This window comes from Sitophilus oryzae, unplaced genomic scaffold (genome assembly GCF_002938485.1).
Source record: "Sitophilus oryzae breed Bouriz unplaced genomic scaffold, Soryzae_2.0 scaffold_499_pilon_pilon, whole genome shotgun sequence".
Classification (NCBI taxonomy): Eukaryota; Metazoa; Arthropoda; class Insecta; order Coleoptera; family Curculionidae; genus Sitophilus; species Sitophilus oryzae.
The window spans coordinates 2,698,974-2,717,288 of record NW_022147083.1 but is presented as its reverse complement, the minus strand read 5'-3'; the positions used below and the strand labels follow the sequence as shown (position 1 = coordinate 2,717,288).

The 18,315-nt window shown below is 34.7% G+C and overlaps 1 protein-coding gene across 11 annotated transcripts in view; it reads right to left on the bottom strand.

The window, feature by feature from the left end:
• LOC115886812 (glycine receptor subunit alpha-4) overlaps nt 1–18,061 on the bottom strand; it is a 440,445-nt gene extending 422,384 nt beyond the window's left edge. For all 11 annotated transcript variants that reach the window (XM_030906104.1, XM_030906106.1, XM_030906108.1 and 8 more), the window contains exon 1: nt 17,854–18,061. The gene's annotated coding sequence lies outside the window, so the exon portion shown is untranslated. The remainder of the gene's footprint in view (nt 1–17,853) is intronic.
• Nucleotides 18,062–18,315: the final 254 nt, after the last annotated feature.

The following is an 18,315-nucleotide window of genomic DNA, read 5'->3' as shown; positions in this document are numbered from 1 at the left end:
AAACATAAGTCCGGACAAAATCTAAACACTAACAGTACACATAACATTTTTGTTGTTCAATAAAATGTTTTAAGAAAGTTTGCCCTTTATTGCGAAAATGTAGGTATCATTTATTATCAATAAAATATGTGTAACTAATATTTTGACAAACGTTATACCTTAATATTTTATATACATTTTATAGCCCAGTAAGTGTTGGACATAATAGTAGTAAAATTAAGTCAGAAAATAAATCTAACCCATAAGCTTCATTCAGAACCTCGCAATTAGTGGAATAAATTAGTGGTTTCAATTAGCGCAGAAGTTTGTTCCTTTAATTTCAATGTAAGCATTCAGAACGTCTAAATTAGTGGTAGTCATTTTCAATTAGTGGTAAAATTTAACAAACTTTTGACTTTTCCACTAATTATACTTCAAAAAAAATATGCCATTTTGACCTTTGATTATCATCAATCAAGAGAAATTGTTGTTAGAAATCAAAAGTTTATTGTTTTATAAGCTAAGTATTTGGCTTTCTCTATGGATACAACTGACTACCCCAATCTGTTGCTAGGATATTCTATTAATTTTAATTGTGTTTTTCAGACATTGTGAATGATCGTAAAATAAAAAGTATAAAGTGTAATTGAAACTACAAATCTATGCCACTAATTGCGAGGTTCTGAATGAAGCTTTAGTGAAAAATGTTAACAAACCTTTAACTTTTCCACTAATTATACTTCAAAATTTGCGAGGAATGTCATTTTGGCCATTGAGTATCATCCGTCAAGAGGAAATCTGGTTATAGAAATCAAAAGTCTATTGTTTTATATGACAATTATTAGTCTTTCTCTATAGGTACATTAGATACTACATTTTAAGGATTGTTTCTCGACCGTACTTTTAGTATAAAGGAGTATAAAGTAATAATTCTGAATAGAATAAATTTATAATGTGTGGTGTGCACGTACCGATATTTTAACTCTAATTCTTGGTACCTCCTGATGATGTTAGTAACCACTAATGAAATATAGAGGCTTTAATGAATAAATGAGTGTCATTGAATGAAAACAGACCGATATAATCTGAGATTTTATCCTTTAGATACTACATACATAGATTAATTTTTTAGACATTGTGAATGATCGTAAACTAAAAAGTATAAAGTGTAATTGAAACCACTAATTGCGAGGTTCTGAATGAAACTTAAGTATTCAGAGAGTCAATATTATTGGTAGTAATTTTCAAATAGTAGAAAAAGTTAACCGACTTTTAACTTTTCGACTATTTATACTTCAAAATTTGCGAGGAATGTCATTTTGAGCTTTGATTATCATCCGACAAGAGAAATTGTGATTAAAAACAAAAGTTGATTGTCTTATAATACTATGGATACAACTAAGCATTCAGAACGTCTAAATTAGTGGTAGTCATTTTCAATTAGTGGTAAAATTTAACAAACTTTTGACTTTTCCACTAATTATACTTCAAAAAAAAATATGCCATTTTGACCTTTGATTATCATCAATCAAGAGAAATTGTTGTTAGAAATCAAAAGTTTATTGTTTTATAAGCTAAGTATTTGGCTTTCTCTATGGATACAACTGACTACCACAAGCTGTTGCTAAGATATTCTATTAATTTTAATTGTGTTTCTAGACATTGTGAATGACCGTAAAGTAAAAAGTATAAAGTGTAATTGAGGCCACTAATTTATTCCATTAATTGCGAGGTTCTGAATGAAGCTTTATACTGGTTAAATTAAAAGTTTTTAGTTTAAGGAACACTGTGAAATAAACACGTTTTCCGTATTAACAATTTTAGGTACTATTTGCATTTTTTATTTTAGAATTTAAATGTAAATTTAAGGAAAATTTGAAAAATATAACGTAAAGAACTAATATACCGTACCGTATGAGCGAGAAAACTTCCACTTTGCCTCTACTCCTTACTTCTGCTTACGGGGCTCTGTAGAAGTCGACTAACCCAAGCGACTCGTATGAAAAATATGTGATCAAGAATAAAAAAACACCACCGGTGAAGCTGTGAGGAAACCTCCTAGCTATACTGAGAATGGTATCAATGCATGTTCCAAGAGGCCAATCCCAAAAGGAATTACAAGAGAGGCGGCTGACACTTGCGCGAGACTAGCCGCCACAAGTGGCACACAAGCTATCACCTCCTCTAGTACGGGTCAGGAGTCTACCTTTAGACCCAGAAAGCGACACAAACTACCGTTTCGTTTACCCGGCCTGGGTCAACCAGGCGGGCTAGACGATCCGCTGAGAGTAGGTCTTAGGAGCAGAAGAAGTTCGCAAGCAAGAGCGAAAACACTCCTCGAAAAAGGGAAGAGTAGGGGAACCAAGAAACAGCCTGGCGCTTCTCCACCAAAGGCAAGAGAGGGAGCGAAAACCTCTCACATCGGCTCCGGCAAGGAGAGAAAAAAAAATCAGGATGGAAAGCCGTTCAACACTGAGAGGCAATCAGGGACGTATCACCAGCTTTTCCGCTATTGCTGAACAAGTGAAAATGGATTGCTGCCAAAGGATTATCCAGAGGTTGCATTATCACCGCCTTGCAAACGGCTACAGAGGAGACGGTGCTGTACGAAGTAGTAGCGTGCGGATTGCAACGTTCCACAAAATGTGGGTCAGCTGAGTTTTTCGAGGATATACTTTCGGGTGGGCATGCTCTTCATAGATTGTGTATCTCAAGAATCAGCGGATTGGTTGGTGGAAACGGCACCTAAGCTTAAGAATTGGCAGAGGCCGAGGACTGGTTGCAGTGAAGGGAGAAAACATCCCAAGAGGGCCGACCAAGGGGCGATGACCATCTCTCTGCCGAGGCAAAGTTTACAGAATAAAATATATTCTGTAAACTTTGGCCGAGGAGAAAGGGGAAAGTTTTCAGTCTGTTTGACAGAACTCCAATGTATGGAGATCGAGTTGACGAGTCATCAACTCGAGGGAGCAGCGCCATGGTCAGATCCTCACTATAGGAATTCACCTCAAATCCAAGGTGGCAATAGAAAAAGAGGGAGATATCCTCTATTATAGATTCAGGACAACACCGGTATCAGGTCTAAGAAGAGACCAAGTTAAAGAGATGGAGAAAATAGAGACAGAGCCTCCAACTAAACCTCGGTAACAAAGACACAAAAATATATTTTCATACTACTAAAAAATGTAACGCCATCTATTTTCCCGACAACAACAGTAGAATACGGAATATAAACAGCGAAATATTCAATGCATAACTTACATTATTTGTCCCGTCATTTCAGGGTTTGATTAATGATCTGGTTTACTTTGTCATAGAAAGGAAGCATACATATACGTAGAGCTGCTGCTAAATATGCAATATTGTTAGACTGGCTAATAACGAAACTGGCTCAGTTGGGGTTTTAAAATCCTGTCACTAAAACAAACTATTAATACAACCAATTTTTTTTAGTAAAAACTATTGCGTTAAAATTCCACATTAAATTTATTATTAGGCGGACTTAAGTAAGTTAACATTTACTGGGTGTTTTTCAAAAGTGACTCACCCCTATCACTTTTAATTTTTTCAGATAAAAAATCGAGATTTGAAATCTGTAATAAGTGTTCAATATATGACATAAATCAGAATTGTTGAAGTAATCAATGATTAGTTCCGGTCAACTCCTGTTTCACCGCAAATGACTACAACTTTTGATTAAATGACGCCCTCGATATTTTTGTTTTACTTTATTTGATAGAAAATGACATTCTGAACTTAACGACGATAAATGTAATGACAATTCGAATCGAAGTAACAAAGATGTGCTGTGACCAAATTATTCGTAAAAATTGCCTTTTCCAAATATGCTAATGAGGGACCCTCATTTTATTTGAAAAAAAAATAGTTATGATTAAAAATACGATTTGGGCATCTTTTAACCGGCCAGGAAAAGACACGAAAAGCATTAGACGATCAAATATATGTTTTCAAGGTACATTGATCAAAAATTAGTGATTTAAACACAGCTATGACGATTGAAATTTAAAATGTTATTTTTATTTAATTGAAAATATCAAAAGTTGACATATGATATGTCATTCTATTCAGAATCTATAACAGAATAATTTTCTATCAAATAAAGTCGAAAAATACTCAAGGTATACCCAACCAAACCAAACCCAAATACCCAACCAAACCAAACCAAACCCAAGGTATGTACCATTCAAAAATCAAAAATTGTAGTAAAGTAACCTGTCATTTTTATTCACAGGTAAATAGTATTTTCCGTAATTTTTGGATGTCGACTGTAAAGGTTCACACTGGCTGCACCGCTCCGCGCCGCGCAAGTCATTCTTTTAACATATACTTTTGTGAGCGCTAAAAAAATACACTCTACATGTACTTTTGTACATGTTAAAAAAATGTCATTTGGAGCGGCGCAGCTGGTGTGAACGCACCTTAAGGATGTCGACTGTAAGTCTTCCCTGAAGTTTGAAAAATTCCAATTATAAAAAAATAAAGATATTACGATTCCATAGTTTTGAAAAAGATTTGTGTGTAAAAACTTATGTTGGTTTTCAAAATCCAGCCGGTATAAATTATGACGTTTATTTGTAAAATCGGAATTATATGACAAATCTGCTGATCATAAAAAATATATATACCGGGTGCGTCTCAAAAGTGCTTCACCACTATAGCCCCTATGTTTTACCGTAGTATGTAGGCCATACCTGTATAAAATATACTATATACTGAGAAAAAAAATATTCAATTCTGCCATTTTTTACGTAATGGTGGTGGATTTTTACCAAGAGTCATTTTTTACGCAAAAAACGGCGGAAATGTATACCAGTACGGACGAAAAGTTATTAAGGTTGATTCTCACTATACCTTCCGTTTCTGTTCCAAATCCCTTCCGCATACCTTCCGTATAATTGGATTGTATTCACACTATTAAACGTAAACATAGAAACAGTACGGAAACGGAACGGGTTCATATACATGATATAATACTTTACGTCAACGGAAAGGAAACGGATACGGAAGGTATAGTGAGAATCAACCTGTATTCTTCAAACCAGTTAAATTTCCTCTATCAAAAAAATCCCCAGAGGAGTTGCGATTTGCGATATTGTTGCGAATGTAATTTTGTGGTCTATTGGAGCATTTTATAGTAAACTGTGATTGAATTTTCTCTCTGATATTATTTATTTATAGAGAAGGAATTATTTTCTGGAGCCACGAATATACCGGGTGTTTCTCGAAAATGGTTCACCTTAATAATTTTTTTATTTTTTCTGGTAAAAAAACGAGATTTAGTATGTTAGTATATGAGATAAATTAGGATTGATTGACGTATTCAATTATTGTTTCAGGCCATGTCCAGTTTCACCGAAAATGACTACAACTTTTGATTTTTAAATGATACCCTCTGTATTTTTTTACTTAATTCGATAGAAAATGATACCCTGAATAGAATGGCATCGTATTTTTAACCATATCTCAATTACTGCAAATGGAATAAGGGTGGCCATTGGTATATTTAGAAAAAGCATTTTTACGAACTAGTGGAATGCCCAAAGACTTTTACCTCGGAATTCAGTTACTGTGAATGTATTAATGTGAAACCTTCTGTATTATGTGTTATAGATGAAATACTAAAATGTTTACCCATTTTTTTTTCGTTGCTTTTAATTTTTTATTTTAGTAATTGTAGTAAATTCTTAGTTATTTTTTTCTTAATTTTTTTATTTTTTTAATTGTTTCTCTAAGTAAATTTATTGAAATAAATGAATCTAATGTATAAGCTATACCTAATCTGCTTGTATTCTAATCATTGAAATTTTGATTGAAATCGAATTACAGGGTGGCGCGTTATATACAACGCAGTTTTTGCAAGGAGAATAAAAGTTTGTATTGAAGTGAAATTTTGTGGGCTTATGTAAGTCAATTTAAAGCATTTTCTAAAATTATATAGAGTACTACAGGGTGTCCCAAAAAAAGTTACACATCAAAGTTGAGTTTTTTGTAACGGAACACCCTATATATTAGTTGATTTTCGGATTCTAGTAAAAAAATAAAGACGAGTTTCATTAGAAAAGTATATAACTAAAATGTATAGTTATTGAAATACATTCACCGGCACGAAAAATAGGCACCTTAAAACTTTGAGGTATATTAAAGTTTAATATATTTTGTTCTAGTGTGCCGATTTTGATGATTTTTTAAGCAGTATGTAGCCAAATTATCTGACTTTTTAGTATCTCTTTCTAAATTAAAAATGAAACTTCCTATCTGTTAATTTTACGAGGGAAAACAAAATGTTGATATTTTGATAAAAGTTTGAAACACTCTGTGGAATATATTAAAACAGCAAGAAATTTAAAAATCAATTTGGCATCTAGATACATCCTTTCTCGATAATTTGTTTTTTGGATCATCTCATTAGCTTTATTGTTGTTGGCGATATTCGTTTTTGAAAAGATACTAACATTTTTTCGTAATTTTTACATTAAAACCATGTCTTTGCTTATAGTCCCAGTCAACAGATCCAGTAAGTTTTGGTGCGGAGGCAGGCCTTCTTGACATAACATTTGCTTCATTTAGTCTTCTTCTTATAGTCCGTTAGTTAATATGTATGTTCGTTAGGTGCAATTCATTAAAAATGTGAAAACCTGGCAAAAGGCGGTTTCTTAGCGATAAACTTACAATAAGTCGATCGTCTCGTTTAGAAGTTCTCATACGAAGGTTCCTGGACGTTTCGATTGACGTCCTCATGGACATGGTGATAATTCAAAAACCACTCAGTATTCTCTATGGTATTGTTGCGAGCCGGTGTGGACTCGACCTAACCTCACAATATGGCCCGCCCTCGGATGACCTTAAGATCGCATAGACACCGCAATGATTCATTCGTTCGAGAAGAATCGAGACCCACTAGAATGGACTAGTACATACGAGAACATTCGAAAACCTTCTCTATGCGCCTAACGATCTTTGGACTATTCTAGATTTCTTTTACCTGTCGGTATAAAAGCCGGCGGCAGTGGCCTAGAGAGGGCAGTTATAAATATACCAGTGCAGTTGACGCGCTAAAATTCAAAATAAATTCTTAGTTATAAATCGTTTGTAAATAGTTCTATAAGTCTTTTATCGTTATTGTTTTTGTTAATTAGTGTTAAATAAATAGTGTTTAAATAAATTGTGACTTTCTATCCACACGGAACCGACGAAAAACGTAACAATTGGTGTCAAGTGTGGCGTGTGTGATAGACTAGAAAAATAAAAAGACTAACAATGGCTCCGAAGAAATTGTTGAAAGACTTGAAAGTGTCCGAATTAAAATGCATACTGGAAGAGAGGGAATGCGAGACAGATGGAAAGAAAAGCATTCTGCAAGCCAGACTGAGAGACGTTTTGATTGAAGAAGGTGAGGATCCTGACACCTTCTGCTTTGAGCTGGAAGGTGACCTTGACTCGTCCTTACAAAAATTAGAAGACAATTTGAATAATAAAATCAGTGATAAAATTATGGAAAATTCCCAGGATTTGCAAGAAACTTTAAATGATAAAATGAATATTTTAGAAGATAAAATCAGTGATAAAATTATAAAAAATTCCCAGGATTTAATTAATTCTTTAGAAGATAAGATCGCGGAAAATTCTAAAGACATACAGGCCAGCTTTAATAATAAAATACTTAATTTAGAAGAAAAGATAACAGAAAATTCCAGGGAATTAGAAGAAAAGATTATAGAGAATTCTACGGAGCTACAAGACAAAATAACACAAATTGAGGACGATGTAAATAAAAAAAATCGAAATTTTAAAACAAGAAATAGAAAAGGCCAATTCACCAAAATGTCAAGAAACATCGGAGGCACCGAAACTAGTCGAAAATAAGTATATCTCAAAGTCAGTTATTAAGCCTCCACAGTTTGACGGAAAAACCGCTTGGGCCAATTATTTTTGCCAGTTTGAGGCCGCTGCGAGAGCGAACGGGTGGACAATCGCTGAAAAGGCTACCGCTTTGACTGTCGCACTGCGAGGAGATGCGACTGATATCTTGCAGACATTGTCACCATCGGAACAGGGAGATTATCAGCAATTGGTACGACATTTAGAAATGAGGTACGGCCAGGCTCATTTGGAACATGTCTATCATTCCCAGCTAAAAAATCGCATTCAAAAGTCAAATGAGTCTCTGCAGGAGTTTGAAGCCGACGTAGCCCGCCTCGTTCGCCTTGCGTACCCTGCTATGCCCGAAAATGTTATGGAGCGCTTAAAAGTACAGGCTTTTATTGATGGTTTACGTGACAACGAGACAAGGCAAACACTTCTTTTAGCTCATCCAACGCATTTGGGAGATGCCCTAGCACGTGCCCTGGAATTTGAGGCCGCGAAAGAATGCTCTAGGTCTCTAGGATTTGTACGGGCTGTTGAGGAGTGTTCCGACGATTCCAAAGTGGAAAGGATTGTGCGGAAAGTACTGGATCAGTATATGAGCAAGAAGGGGGGACCGATTCGCTGTTGGAATTGCGGACAGATGGGAAATCGTTGCAAAGAAGAGAAAGAAGTGAAAGTCTTAAGGACGACCGTGGTTGGTGATACTTGGCAAACCGAAGATCTTGCAAATGACCAAATCAGCGATCCAGAGTTGGGCTTGGTGATTAACTGGAAAAACGCGGACCAGAGACCAACGTGGGGGGAAGTTTGCAGATATTCGCCGAACGTGAAGTCGTACTGGGCCCAGTGGAATTCCTTGGTAATAGATAACGGACTACTTCGCCGTGTGATCGAGAGACCGGAGGGACAAGAAGAGAGAAGACAGATCGTCATTCCAAAGAAGAGGGTCCCAGAAGTCTTGGAGGAAGTTCACAATGGAACCAGCGGAGACATCTTGGTGTTACCAAGACACTTGGCAAGCTGCGTGAACGGTTCTACTGGGTGAACTGCAAAGAAGATGTGAGGGCCTGGTGTAAGAAATGTGACATTTGCGCAGCCATTAATGGGCCACAAAAGCGTGGTAAAGCCCCTATGCGCCAGTACAATGTTGGTAGTCCCTTCGAACGAATAGCGATCGACGTGGCTGGTCCTTTCCCGGAGACGAACGATGGCAACAAATACATTGTGGTAGTAATGGATTACTTCAGCAAATGGGTCGAGGCCTACGCGTTGCCAAATCAAGAAGCGTCCACGATTGCTGATGCCCTTGTTAAAGAATGGATCTGCAGGTTTGGTGTTCCCATGGAGCTTCATTCAGATCAGGGAAGAAACTTTGAGTCCAATCTGTTCCAAGGCGTCTGTGAAGTCCTGAACATCCGCAAGACCAGGACGACTGCTCTACATCCACAATCCGATGGGATGGTTGAACGCATGAACAGAACTATCAACCGTTATCTGGCCAAAGTAGTCTCTGACCACCAAAGAGACTGGGACAAATTTCTTCACCTGTTCCTGTTGGCCTACCGTTCATCCGTCCAAGAATCTACAGGGCAAACTCCAGCCAGCATCGTTATGGGACGGGAAGTGCGCCTACCCTGTGATCTGAAATTTGGTTGCCGACCGGGAGAAGAAGTCGCCGGAGAAGATTATGTCCACACACTACGTCAAAGGATGGACGACATTCATCAGAGAGTCCGCCTAAATATTCAAAGTGCTAGTGACCGAATGAAGGAACACTACGACATTCAAGCTGAGCATGGAGGATACCAACCAGGGAAGTTGGTGTGGCTATATAACCCGCAGAGACGTCGTGGGTTATCTCCGAAGCTACAATCCTCGTGGGAAGGGCCATACGAAGTCATGGATAGAATTAATGACGTCGTATACCGTATCAGAAAATTGCCAAAAGGAAAACCGAGGGTAGTCCATTTCAACCGTTTGAGCCCCTACCAAGGCGAAATAGAAGATCGTGCTGGGACCGTGAGAACCTGCAGCTTTGATCCCCCTGATTCGGAGATGTCCTTTGACGATTTCATGGCCCGATACAACAGCAGTGAGAAGGCTCGCTATGGTGTAACCAAAGAAGATCAACGAGACCTCTTTTCCGTGCCTCCTGATTATTCGCTCGCTCATTGTGTGGCTCGAGATTTGCGGATGTCCAGAGGAATCGCTGCGACGTTCAATGAGAAGTTTGGGCGTGTCGGAGAACTACGCCGACAGGATCCAGAGGTTGGAAGCGTCTTGAGGCTAACCGACAATGCACATGGTCAAGCAAGGCACATCTTCTACCTGGTCACCAAGGAATGGTCCCCGAGTAAGCCGACTTATCTCAATCTATGGAAGACCCTGATTGAACTGAGAGAAGCCCTGCTAAACAACAACATTGCACGATTAGCCATTCCGAAGCTGGCGTGTGGACTCGATGGTTTGAGTTGGCGTACAATCCGGAACATGATTGAAGTCTTGTTCAGATTTACGGGAATCGAGATCCTCGTTTGCTGCTACAACCCAAAGCTGAGATCGGGAGAGAAAACTGTAGACTGCTATTTCTACCAGACTTCGCAATGTACCAGGGGCCAGCTTTGCAAATACCTTCATTCACCGTATACATCTCGGGACGAGCATGTGCCTAAGAAGGGGGCAGTGTTGCGAGCCGGTGTGGACTCGACCTAACCTCACAATATGGCCCGCCCTCGGATGACCTTAACATCGCATAGACACCGCAATGATTCATTCGTTCGAGAAGAATCGAGACCCACTAGAATGGACTAGTACATACGAGAACATTCGAAAACCTTCTCTATGCGCCTAACGATCTTTGGACTATTCTAGATTTCTTTTACCTGTCGGTATAAAAGCCGGCGGCAGTGGCCTAGAGAGGGCAGTTATAAATATACCAGTGCAGTTGACGCGCTAAAATTCAAAATAAATTCTTAGTTATAAATCGTTTGTAAATAGTTCTATAAGTCTTTTATCGTTATTGTTTTTGTTAATTAGTGTTAAATAAATAGTGTTTAAATAAATTGTGACTTTCTATCCACACGGAACCGACGAAAAACGTAACAGTATTAAGATATTTTTGGAACCAGAATTTTATATTAAATTCACTTCACAAATATAAAGCAGTTCATTTGAAAAACTAAAACTTATTTATAAAAATATATTTGACTCACCCTGTATACCTATAAAAATATTTGTGAAATGTGAACTACCATTAAACACATATTTTGTAAAAGATTTGGAGTGAAAATCTCAAATAGGAATCCTGATACAGAGCTTTTTCGGAACACGGAGCCATCTTGTATGTGTGCATTTGTATATGTGTGTTTATTTAAATACTAAAGTGAAAGCAACGGATTTAAATGGGTAAACTTTGTAATATATCTTATTAACAATACAATGCAAAAAGTTTTATAAAAATTCGTTCACAGTAAATGAATTCCGAGGTTTGTATATCCCATAAGGGCTTAAGGCACTCCACTATATAATTTGGTATTATACACTTCGTAATAAAGTTTTAATACCCATAATATATTGCAGATGTTAAAAAAACTTAAAAACTAAACAACTGATTATTTATTATTAACTCGAACTGTTAAGCTATAAGATATATACACAGACAATTATATACCTAGTACAATATTTAAATATTTAAATTGCAATAGCAGGTTATAGTCGCTGCAATTTAAAAATCGCAATCGCTGTTTCAATTGCGACTGGAGAATCGCAGTTTTGCTCATCTCTAATATTTATTATTACCTTACATACAAAACTATAAATTTTTACATTTTTACAAAAACAAATAATGTATTTCTTTTGAACAAACTAAGTAACCATGTTGTCTATTAATCATCAGCTAAATATTTTTTGAAAAAAGATTGTTCAACTTCTAAAATATACTCTGTTTTTTTTCTCAGGTAGGATTTCGACAGACGATGAAAGAAGAAAAGCAGATGACATCCCATACCAATCTATTTATTTTACTAAAAAAAGTTTCTAATAATTTTTACGTTAACTATGGATGGGGTTTAAATTTAAATCCGTCATGCGTCGTCTCTTGTTGTTTTTAACCAGTTTTATTGGTTTATTTCAAAAATGACAGATCGTATTTCAATTTTATTGGTTTGACGGAACGATGAACGACAAACGGACCCCGATGCGTATGAACTCGCCTTTAGATTTTTTAGATTTTTGACGCTTGTCAAAGTCTTGCCAAATTATGGGTTATAATTTTATGTCAACTTTTGTCAAATACCCTGCGTTTTGGAAGATGGTGCATTTTGATTCGTGTTATTACGTGTGTTTTGTGTCTTTTGAAGTCAAGTAGAGAGAAAATTAACTGTACACCCAGAGCACAGTTTATGGTTAATACTCGCTGCCCAGACAGAAAGTCTTATACACCAATAAAGTTACCATCAATAAAGTTCGTATACCATCTCGTCGTAGATAAGTGCATCTCGAATATGGTAGAAGGATCATACTAAAGACATACCAAAAAACTGGAGTAGCTGTAAAATATCGACATCACACTATAGGTAAATAATGGATTTTAGTACTGCAGAAAAATAATGTCAAAATGTACTGGTTTAAAAAAAATTAGATTAAAGTTAATTAATCAACCTTTAAGGTATAAAATTTGGTAAGTGTTATTATTAATAAAATAGTTTGATTTATTTATGTTGTTTTATTTATTCCTGTGGAATATTACAAATTTGTATTTGTACATAAGTTATATTGATAAATAATATAATCATAAATGCGGGAAGTTTCATAAAGCCTGAAAGTAAGAAATCGTTTTTTTTATATTTTTTTGGTATGTGGTATCTTGTTCCTGTTTGTTTTGTATTAACACATACAATTTTTTATTAAATAAAATAACTCGATTACATTTTTTCAGTTTTATATAGTTTTTTTTTCACAATATATTGAAGTAATCACTTGTCAGTCAAATATCAAAAGTCAGTTTAAATATATTAATTTCCTGCTATGCGTTCCAGTTGTACCAACTTATTTCTTTGTAAAATAAAATAAACTACTTTGAAATTAAAATGACAGACACATCTATCACTGTCAAGGATCTTCTCGTTGGACAGACTTATACCAACTATTGCTATGAATCAAAAGAAGACATCTGTAATTTGTTCAAACTTAAAGAACGTGCGGGCTCTATTTCCGCAATTTCAGTCTAGCAAAACACGCAGCGCCTGAATAAGCGCTAGTTAGACACTAATTAAAAGAACTAGGAAGCTGCTTTACTGAAAATCTTTCAGACTTCACACTGATTTTATTTGGAAAAATATCGGTCGGATTGTAAATTAATATATTTATGGTAAGATCACAAAATTTTATAAGTTATAGCGTTTGTTTTGCCGACTTAAATACCAGTGTGCTGTTCTAATTTCATTCAAAACACGTAAAAATATAATATAGAGTAGACTCAATAATTTGTTTTATTTTACGTTGTCAATAAATGTTAGTAGTTATTAAAATTGATATAAAAATACAGTATGTCCCCGGATTGTCGTTACAAAGGATTTTTTTTATTATTAACATTTTGATACAAATACGCATAAAAATATGGTTGAATTTTTTCTTGATCCTAAAAATCGAAACGCGTTTCTATGATGATGTAGTTTCGTTTTCATTCTTTGACGGATTGTTGTTGATAGAATTTTAATTAACGTCATATTTTCTTTGTTGTTGGTAGAATTTTAATTAACGTCATTTCGTTTCTGTTTTAAAATGTTTAGTTTAGTGTATTATTTTGCTTTTTAACATCAATATGACGTTAATCAAAATTACTAATAACTATCTATCAAAGATTGAAATCGAAGTTATATTACCATAGAAACACGTTTGAAATGAAAAATCAACTATATTTTCATGTTTTTTGTTAATTTTCTCTAAAACGGTATGGAAATTTCGAAGAAAAGTATAAACGGGATTAACCGTTTTAGAACAAGCAAAAATGTTTACGACAAATGCATTTTCCGAAAAAAGTCAATAATTATAAAATGTTTCCTCTTGTAAAGACAATCCAGAGACATACTGTATATATTTCTAATAAAAATAGATTAGTTACATATTAGTTATATTAATTATTTACTAACCACAAACATCAGATACGCTACTGAAGCATGTAAGTCAAATTGACGTCTCTAAATTATTTTTAACTGTTTTTTATTTTATTTTTAAGTAGCAAATAAAAAAATGCAAGAAAATTCAAGATAAAATATCAATTTTAATTAGTCAATTGTGAATTTTGAAAATGATCGGTTTACTACACGTACCTTTATAAAATATAGTCACTTACCAATGAAGTCAGTCCATTATTTCCCTCGATTTTTAACCAAGGTTTACGGCACGCTACACAACCAACAATTTTACACTCATTTTTGATAAATCACAATGGCGTCACTGCTCACTGTTTAATTTTTTCCTGGCATATTTATTTTCTTCTAGATTTACTACCTCTAAACAAAACCAATTTAATTGTAGAATTAATAATAATAAATTGTTTGTCTTAACTCAGTAAAGACAAACAAATTCAGAAATCTCAAATCAAATTCAAACTATTCAATTTGTCAAAAAAAAATCGAAAAAACGCCAAACAGAACTGTCAAATGATGGAGACCGATGATGTTGACTCCGTTCACCATGCATAAATACATAGAGTTCATACCAAATAAATTTGTGTTACGTAATTAAGCTTGACCGGCACAGCGCGGTAGCGTTGCCCATTTTTATATATATTCTTAATTTCTTTATTAAAATATTTTAAGAAACAAATATAAATTAATTATCTACATAAATATCTTATATAAAATGCTAATGTTTATCTGTGTCATCTCTACTGAAATAACGACTTGCTGAAACAAAATCTACATATTATAAAATGCTAATGTTTTTCTCTGTCGTCTCTACTGAAGTAACGACTTGCTCTAGAAAGTTGCTTTTTTAATAAAAGATAGCTAATTGGCTCTTCTAAAATCTGTCGTCGCCGGATTTTTTGTTTTTCATTCAATTAAAAAAAAATAAAAAGTATTTTTTTTCCTCATATCGTGGCGGAGGCGCCAAGCTTCAACTAGTAAAGAATATATAAACAGTTATTATTTACATTAACAAAACTCACCTTCTTGACAGCACTTAAGAGACATAAAGGGCATTACTACCGCTTTCCCGTTCAAAATATTCTAATAAAGTTGCGATGAGTTTTACGGCTAGTAAGCTATTTTTAGCTAGACTGCAAGGTCTGCTAGTAAATATATTTAAGCTTAAAGTATCACAGCACTATTTATTTAAACCAAAAACTCGTAATACAAAACTAAAGTGTCAAAACAAATGACAATGTCAGGAAATAAATAAATGCGGCAACTGGACATTTTTTACAGCAGAGCTACCACCTGAATCCCCAGCGCGAAATTTAAAATCCAGTTAGTCAGTGCGGCGCCGAATATGTCCATGGTTAGCGCGCTCGATTACGTAACTAAAAGTTTAATTGATATCAAATATAAATAGTATTATACTCCTTCCTTAATCTTCTTATTCAAAAGTTAATCTGTCTCAAAGTAGTAAATATAATAGTAAATAAGTTAAAGCTGTATTCCGTTGTAAAACCAGGTTAACCAGGTTAGTAAATTATGGTAAGGATCGGTTCGTGGAAATTATTAGTAAAATACAGAACACTTTGACTTAATTGTAGAAATGTCAAATATTGACGTTTATTGAATATCAGTTTTCTTTATACTCTATACAAATGCGCTTCGTTTGTCCGCTAGAGGGCATCAAACTTTAAAAAAATTCAGATATTTTTTCACCCTTCCCGTACTTTTTTTTTGATTTTTGTGAAAGTCAAGTATTAAAACACTTAGCAAAACATAGAACTACTAGAAATACACCCCAAAATCTCATTCAAACTACGGTTCTTAAAATATCTGAAAAAATGTGTTTATTAAACGGACAAACAAAGCACCTTTGTATAGAGGTAAATTATGTCCAATAAAACTTATTTTGATTGTAAAAAAACATACGTAGTAGTTCTAGATCCACGGAATATTGAGACATCCTGTATATAACATATAAAGGTGGGTCCGACATATAATAATTGATTATTATTTCACTGCGATTAAAACCTGTTAAAAAAAAGACTTGCAGAGTCTTGCAGCAAGACAAAGACTGGACCTGGCAAGACCAAGACCAAGACTACTTATTAACAGCAAGACTAAGACCAAGGGTGATTTAGTCTTGGTCTTGCATTTGTTCATCACTAATCATTATCAGAACAGATACAGCCCGACCAGTGAAAAATATAATGGCAGTGAAATTTACTATCTTTAAAACTGTCTTTAAAACTAAATTGGTTTTACTGTTATTTTTTTATATGTCATCTGTCGAAATTATATGAACTAGCGCGGGAAACAAATTCAAATACCAAGTACAAGTATTATAGGGGTGAGCCACTTTTGAGACGCACCCTATGCATCTCAAAAGTGGCTCACCCCTATAACTTTCTTATTTTTCAGTAAAAAAAACGAGATTTGTTATTTCAGTATATGACATAAATTAGGATTGATTGACGTATTCAATTGTTTTCGGTCATTTCCTGTTTCACCGAAAATTACTATTACTTCTGATTTTTAAATGGCACTCTCGGTATTTTTTTGCTTTATTCGATATAGAAAACGACATTCTGAATAGAGTGTCATATCATATGTCAACTTTTGACATTTTCGCTTAAAAGAAAATTGTATTTTAAATTTCAATCTAGAGTGCCATGCCTGTGTTAAAAACACTATTTTTTAATCAAGGAACCGTGGAAAAATAGATTTGAGTGTCTAATGTTTTTAGTGTCTTGTCCTGGCCGGTTAAAAATGCCCAAATCGTATTTTTAATCATATCTCAATTTTTTCAAATGGAACGAAGGTGGCTCATTAGCATATTTGGAAAAAGCATTTTTTTACGAATAATTTTGTTCCACACACTTGGTATTTCGAGTCAAAGTGTCGTTAGGAACCGCATGTTACAATTTCAAATAAACCATATGCGGAAATATCAAAAGTTGACATATAATATGTCATTCTATCCAGAGTGTCATTTTCCATCGAATAAAATAAAAAAATACAGAGGGTGCTATTTAAAAATCGAAAATTGTAGTCATTTCCGGTGAAACAGGAAGTGATCGAAAACAATTGAATACGTCAATCAATCCGAATTTATGTCATAAAAGTACTAACATACCAAATCTCGTTTTTTATCTCAAAAAATAAAATAAAAACTTATAGAGGTGACTTTTAAGACGCACCAGGTATTTCTTAAATTATTAATTTACTTTTTGTTATGACGAAATTTTGAAGAATTAAATAATATTTTTATCAAGAGGAGCGTATATTAATTAAGTACACTATAAATTTTTATACAAATTTTAAATCAGATAATTAAAATACAATAATATTTAGTACTTTAGTTTCAAAAATTTTAACAAATAAGGGAACAATAATATTAACATTAAAACTGAAGCGCTTAAATTTATTAGAATTTCCTTACTAACCGCAACATTAAATTTCCCAAAGAAACATATTACAACGTTTAGTGCATTTATTTATATAACAGAGCATAGTTGAGTATATAGTACGAACTTTTGTGCTACAATATTTAACTTGTGCGCAACCAACTGCAATGCATGCTAGTGCATAGTAATTTATTCTAAAAAACGCAGATTACTTTCGCTTATATTTATTTAAAAAAATATCAATAATAATTTATTTTTTGTTTATATCTTTATTTAATTTCCTGTAAAAAATTATTGTTTATTGATGATAATATAAAATTAGTTGTTTCTTTGTTTGGAAGTTGTTAAAAGTAACGGTTTTTTTTTCTACAAGGCTAAGGATAAAAAAGATCGTTGAAATGTTTGTTTCGAGGAAGTTTTGAATAATTAATGGTGCCTACCTTTGTCCGTTACGTCACCGGCGCCGCATTAGATCCGAATAAGGGCGAGAGAGCGATTTTGGCGAGAGAATTTCACCGGGAACTACGCGAGTTTTGTTGCTACTGGTGGGAAACTAGGAAACTCGCGTCGCGTCGTCGTCGGCCCGTCGGCGAAGGAAAAGCGCACTTGGACGCGCATCGCGGCCGCACTGTCTCCGCGGTCGGTTCGACTAAGTGCCAGCGCCCAACTTTTTCGATCAGCCGATTAGCGACGCTTTGTTTTTCGGAGACACAATTATTTTCGGTGTCCAGCGCCTATTTTTAGCCAGTTTGCGATAGCTCACTAATTCACAAAACGCAAAATTAGATGCAACATAATTCTTCGATTGTAACTCGTTACTCCTTTTGCGCTTCTTATGCAGTATTGCATATACAGGGTGGCGCCTCTCATATCGACGCGAATACTCGAGGAAGAACGGTAGT